Here is a 6,792-nt window from a genome sequence, read left to right as displayed (position 1 = left end):
TCCAGAGAAGATGGAAGTACTTGTGATAGGTTCTCCTGGTCCGGGGTTGGCGGTGGTTCCACCCGTTCTGAACGGAATCACGCTTTCTGTGAAGGACTTTGTACGCAGCTTGGGGGTGCTCCTGGACTCGTCGCTCCACCTTACATCTCAGGTGGATGCGACGGTCAGGAGCACCTGTTATCAGCTTCGGCTGATACGCCAGCTGCGTCCCTACCTTGACCGGGGAGACCTTGAAACTGTTGTACACGCCCTGGTAACCTCTCGTTTGGATTTCTGCAATGTGCTCTACATGGGGCAACCCTTGTACCATACCCGAAAGCTGCAACTTGTGCAGAATATGGCAGCCCGTCTGGTCACTGGCACTGCCAGGGCCAGTCATATAACACCAGTCCTTAAACACTTGCATTGGCTGCCTATTCGCTTCCGGGCGCAATACAAGGTGTTGGTAATTACCTATAAAGCCCTAAATGGCTTGGGCCCAGGGTACCTGGAGGACCGCCTCTCTCCGTACAATCCGCCCCGCGCACTTCAATCTTCAGGGCAGCTATTGTTAAGAGTTCCAGAGGTGAAATATAATTCCACCTTTAGGAGGGCTTTCTCCATCTCAGCCCCCAACCTCTGGAACGCGCTGCCCTTCGAGCTCCGCTCAGCCACCTCCCTACCTCAATTCAGGAAGGGGTTAAAAACCCATTTATTCGAACAAGCCTACCCTGACCAGTAATTCTCCCCCCCCCATGTCAGCATTGTTTTGCCAACATGATAATTTTATTATTTTTATTGAATTGTTTTTAACGTATTTTATATGGTTCTGTTTATTTGTATTGTTATTTCCTGTTGTTCACCGCCCTGATTTTTAGAAGGGCGGTATATAAATAAAATTTTATTATTATTATTATTATTATTATTATTACTCCACCCTGGCACTTTTTATGTTATTAAGGAGCTTTTACATTTTCAAGCCTGAGTATGAACAATACTATATACTCATGTTAGCATGCCCTATGCCCCCTGCTCAACGAAGATAATTTTCTTTATATTAGCTTTCTTCACTGCCCAGACTTCACAACAATACATAGAAATGGGACACCCAATGGTATGGACAATCCTAAATTTTGTATTAAATTATACATCTTTACATGTTTAGTTCCTTCATAGCTGCCCTTCCAGGTCCTCTACTTCTTCCGATTACTTGGTTGTAGTCCTCATTCTGATTATTCACTGAACCAAGGGTATGGAAAATCTTGAATTGTTTCAAAGTCTCCATTGTCTATTTTAATGTTATGTAAATCATCTGTGGTCATTATCTTTGTTTTCTTAATATTAAACTAATTCTGACACTGAATACAGTATATAGTATGGTCATCATGATTTGTAGTCATTGATCACTTTGTCCTCTGTGAATTTAAAGCTAACGCTAAATAGACCAACAATTTAACTCACTGTATAAGTCACTTCTATCAATTTTCTGAGATTGATATAGCAAGGATTGAAATTTAATTCTTAGGATTTAAACTCGTGTAAAGTATGTTTAATGTAACAGGAAGAATACCTGCTTTTCAGATAATCTCTTGCAGGAAACAGCATTATTCTATCTAGAGACCTCTGGGTTAGTTCTAGCCTGGTGAGTATGTGTGTACAGTAATTTGTTATTCAGTGACCTACATTATAGTGGGTTTCCAAGCCTTAATCTATTCAGTAAGCAGGTGTCTATAAAAGGGAGGAAGTGATGAATGTTAATCAGGCATTAAACCTCTAATGCTATAAACTTGCATACAAAATGATACCCAAAATCCAGTTTTGGCAGAATATGAGGCTTACTATAAGAGGCAACAGGTTTTTTTAAATTCAGTGTCTGTCACGAGATACCCATGAATTAGGTCGTTCACAGAAATTATAAACAGAGATTGCCATTGGTCAAGTCCATGCAATGGATTAATTTTTGAATCTCTGATCACCTCCCAGCAATCTGGCCATATTGAATCAGACTAAAAGCCTATCTAGTCCAGCATGTTGCTCATATCATGGCCAACAACTTGTAAACACAAAGCCCATAAGCAGGTGCAATAGCATCCTCCCACTTGTGTTGTCTAAATGATAGAACAGAGGCAATACTGAACATAATCTAGAGCCATTGTGACTAGTAGACATCCATAGACATAACAGTCAGTCATACTGTTGCAAATAAAATATCTTAGCTGCGCGTTCATCATTAAAAATATTTTGATGGATTAAGAAGGACTTTATTTTAACATGGTTATATGACCACACTTAGAATACACAAAGACAGTGCTATATCAATTGTGCTCCTTCAAGTAATTTCCAATTTATGGCAACCCTAAGGTGACCCTATCATGGGGTTTTCTTAGCAAGATTTCTTCAAAGAATAATTTAAACATATTTATTTCTCATTTCCCCCCCAGCATGGAACCATTTAAATATGCATTTTAAAACATATTAAACTACTAGACAAAACAGCTTAAAACCAACTAAAATAATATAAAAGTACACATGTGAAGTTTTGGATGAAATCAAAGCCTCAAAAGCCATGGCTAGAATCCTGGTGAGAATCTACATACAACATCATAACTAACAATTGGAGAATTCAAAGATATAGCTGTGTTAGTCTGTAGAATCAGTATGTAGAAAGATCTTGTTGTACCTTTGAGACTGACAGAAGTTGGCAGCATGAGCTTTCGTAGACAGAGGGCCCGAACAGACAGGTCAAAATAAAGCTGCCTTGGGCCACTTTGGATGTATGCTATTTAAATGCTGCATACATCCTAAAAGGACGGAAATTGCACTAAAGCCACGCTCCAGTCCTAAGGACTGGAGTGCAGCTATGGCGCAGCTTCTGGCCTCTTAAGATGTGTGTGTTCTTTAAACAGCATACCTCCAAAGTGACCCAAAGCAGCTTTATTTTGGCCTGTCTATATGGGCCCAAAGTCTATTTCCTCAAATGCATTTGGAGAAAGTAGACTTAAGTTTATGAAAGCTCATGCTGCCAACTTCTTTCTTTCAATTAGTCTCAAAGATCTCTCTACATACTAACAATTGCAGAGTTTAGAATTGTGGCATTGCTGTGTTTCCAGGAGGTGAACATTGTTGTGGCTGTCCTGTTGGGACCATTGCACGTGGAGTAAGCAGCATGCCCATTGTGTAATGTTCCTGAAAGGCAGCAGTATGGCACATTACAGGGCATACTGCCCTTGTGCGATCACATGCAAAAGAGCCACAGTGCACTGGTAATCCAGAATGGAGGACAGTAGAAAGTCAGGGTCTCCCATGCCCAGACAGAAGAAATCCTCACCTTTCGCAGAGGCCTGTTGTGCAGTGGGAGCCTCCATTGCACATGGAACATCTTGCGCGCATGTTCTCTAACATAATTGTGGATTGTGTCAATGTTGTAAATCCATTATCATAAAGTTACACATTGCAGCCCACCAATGTAAACCTCGGCCCATACTTTTGCTTGGCGCTAGCAACAATCAGACGTCCCGGGGAGGGAATTCCATTACTGGGGCCCCACAGCAGAACAGGTCCTCTCCAACAGACTTCAATCCTTGGGCAGACCCAAAATCATACTTGAGGAGAATGAACCATGCCCAGCCGAAGCAGACTAGAAAGAGTCAAGGCCAAAGCAGTGATTCAAATAGCAAACAGGTATTTCAGTGAGTATAAATTTTGGACTCACAGTTCTTTATAAGTAACTATATATGGCACCCTAATAATTCCCTTGCACCACATGAATATGCTCTGGCCCACAGCACAATGCTCAACATTTGTATAACTTCAAGTGTTCAGAGACATCCCATGAATTATCTGGTTGTAATCCTTATAACTGCTGAGCTAGTGCCTTCTTGCTATAGCCCTGGCAGGGTAATGTGGATGTGCTAAGGCAAGCACCTTTTATATTGTACCTACTCTTTACTTCTGACACAAACTGGAGGGCTTGTTAGTATGCAGAACATTTTGCTGAGAGGCAAGGGATCCGGCTGTGTAGGTGTAAAGTTCATTTTAATTTTAATCTTCTTCACAGTCATTTATCAAGCAGCAGAGTTTTTTTTTAAAAAAAACTTGCAGGTCACTGGAAAAAACATTGCAGGCTATAACCCCACCAACTGTGATCTATTCCATGAACATGTATGTGCAAACTCCCGCAGCTGTATTTGAACTTACTTTACCAATAGGCATGCAATGCATGCAAAGAGTGGTGGTTATATTAGCAGTCATGACAAAGGCCAGGGCATTCTAGTGCCTGACATTTTGCAAGACTATGTGGGAAAGAACTTTACAGGCAGCCTTGTTAAAGATAACATTGTCAACACGTACTATCAGGCCTTTTCCCTGCCATCACACCTTTACACATCTTTTTGAGATCTCTAAGTGCCTGCTTCACAAAGTTCAGCAGAGAGAGGAGAGTTTTGAAGAGGTTGGCTGCATTCCTGGACTCACTGAACAGTGCAGCGGATGCCAAGCAGAACAAATGTTGAACATGTCAGAGTGTGCGCCTTCAAGTCACTTGTCGACTTATGGTGGCCCCCTAAATTTCACAGGATTTTCTTTAGCAAGGAATATTGAGGTGGTTTTTCCACTTCCTTCCTCTGAAATATAGCCTACAGAAACCTGGTATTTGTTGGTGGTCTTCCCTCCAAATACTAACCAGGGTGGACTCTCCTTAGTTTCCAAGATGAGACAGAATCTGGTTCCTTTAGAGCAGGGGTAGGCAACCTGCGGCCCGCGGGCCAGATGCGGCCCGGCAAGGCCTTGGGACCGGCCCCAGCCCGGTCCTGCCGCCGATTGCCGCCGGAGCCTTTGGCCTCTCGCATGAGGCCGTGGGGCCTTTGGCCTATCAGGAGGAGGCGGGCAAGGGGGGGCAAGCGGCGGGCAAGGGGGGCAACTGTCTACAGAAGCCTCCAAAACATGCATTTATATTAACATTTTTTTAAAAATCAGCAATTTTTGGGGGGTGTCCTCCATTTTTTTAAAAAAAAGTGTCCTCCATTTGAAAATTGTGTCCCACATTTGTCCCGGTTTATTTATTTAATTAATTTTTTTTTATTTTTTTGGCTCCCCCCCCCCCAGTTGTCTGAGGGACAGCAACCCGGCCCCTGGCTCAAAAGTTGCCTACCCCTGCTTAGAGTATTTACTGCACATTTCCAAAATCCCTGGCCCTGATAAGTCTGAAAAGCAGCTAGAAGCAAAGACTCTCATATCTGATTTCCTAGCTTTCATTCCTATGTGGAAAAAGTTTCTGAATACAGTATATGATTCAGTTATATTACCAGAACAGGGAACTTGCTATTTCATGGCTGCCATGACATTATGAATACTAGAATTTGGTTTCTTGATATAAAACCCAATACTTCCCTCAGATAGTTGCAATTTTAAGGAAGCATCATACATATTCTGTACATGGTTGCAAAGAGAAGCATTAGTACATGAACATCACGTATGCTAGTTGTTGGAAGATTAGAGGAGGTTCCAGATATCATAGTGGGGAATTCTGGTCATGAAGCACATTTTCTACTTCTTGGAAGCATTCTTTTAGCACAATAGTTCACACATCTTTAAAATGGTTCTTCACACATAATGCACAACAATGGTTTGTCATAATGTCTAAAACAACACTATCCACCAAAGTATAATGTATGAATGGCTTGCAAACAGGACCTGAAACTACAGTTTGGGGAAACCTATGGCTCAGCATTGCATCCACACAATCCATGGCTTAAGAAATTGATCTGTTCTTGGGGAGTACTATTTAGGGCAACATCTGGAGATTTTACAGAAAAGGTAGAGGGAAAGGGGAAACTGTATAAACTACTGTATATACTCATGCATAAGTCTAGAAATTTAGATCAAAAAATTGACGCAAAAAACCTCAGTCGACTTATCCCATGGCCATGGGTCAACATAAATACTGTATCTTAATTCTTATTTAAAAGAAGGAACTATCCCCTGGTAAAAGGCAAGAGTATAATCTTTCCTGGAAACACCAATCCCCTCTACTCTCTTATCTATCCAGCCTTAAGAGTGAACACAAAGAGCTGGAATTTTGTAAGTTCTTTGACATTGTTTTGCTCTGCTTCATCCTTCAGATCCTTTGCTATATGCCCTTAAGTTTTACTCTCGACTTATACATGGGTCATATTAAAATCCATAATTTCAGCCGCAAAACTTGCCCTCGACTTATTCATGAAGTCGACTTATAGTCAAGTATATACGGTATGTAATATTTTTATGTCTAGGACTGAAGTAATATTTTTTAAAAAAGATTTGTTAGCATAGTTAGTTTCCATGTCTGAAACAGTGTTTTGTCCTAAATGAGTCTTCCTAAATCAAGAATGAGAGCTCAAAATGCAACCCAGTTCCCACTCCTATGGTCTCTGAGGAAAGAAGAGCAGGCAGGCACAGCTTCATCCTTAATCCCAACAGCAGACGAAAGGCCTTAGTTCCATCCCACTCTTGCCACTGCTGTGGCCCAGAAGGAAACAGAAGCCAGTACCTAATAGACTAAATCCCTTCCCCTACTGTCATTCCTTTTTCCTTATGTATGCATCTTATTTAGATTATAAGCCTGAAGATAGAGAACTGTCAAATTAACAATTTGGACACTTTTTTGGCTAAAGATACAAATATTCAAATAAATAAACAGCCAAACAATGTTAGAAAATATGGCTCTTGGCATGTTGTGGGATCACAATTTCCATATGTTATAACCAGCATAGCCCAAAAGGGAGTGATCATGGGAGTTGTTGTCCAAAGGCACCTGGGGGATCCTTACATCCCCCA

The sequence above is a fragment of the Sceloporus undulatus genome, chromosome 2 (genome assembly GCF_019175285.1).
Source record: "Sceloporus undulatus isolate JIND9_A2432 ecotype Alabama chromosome 2, SceUnd_v1.1, whole genome shotgun sequence".
NCBI lineage: Eukaryota > Metazoa > Chordata > Lepidosauria > Squamata > Phrynosomatidae > Sceloporus > Sceloporus undulatus.
The sequence above is the reverse complement of the archived record's forward strand: the minus strand, read 5'-3'. Positions refer to the sequence as shown.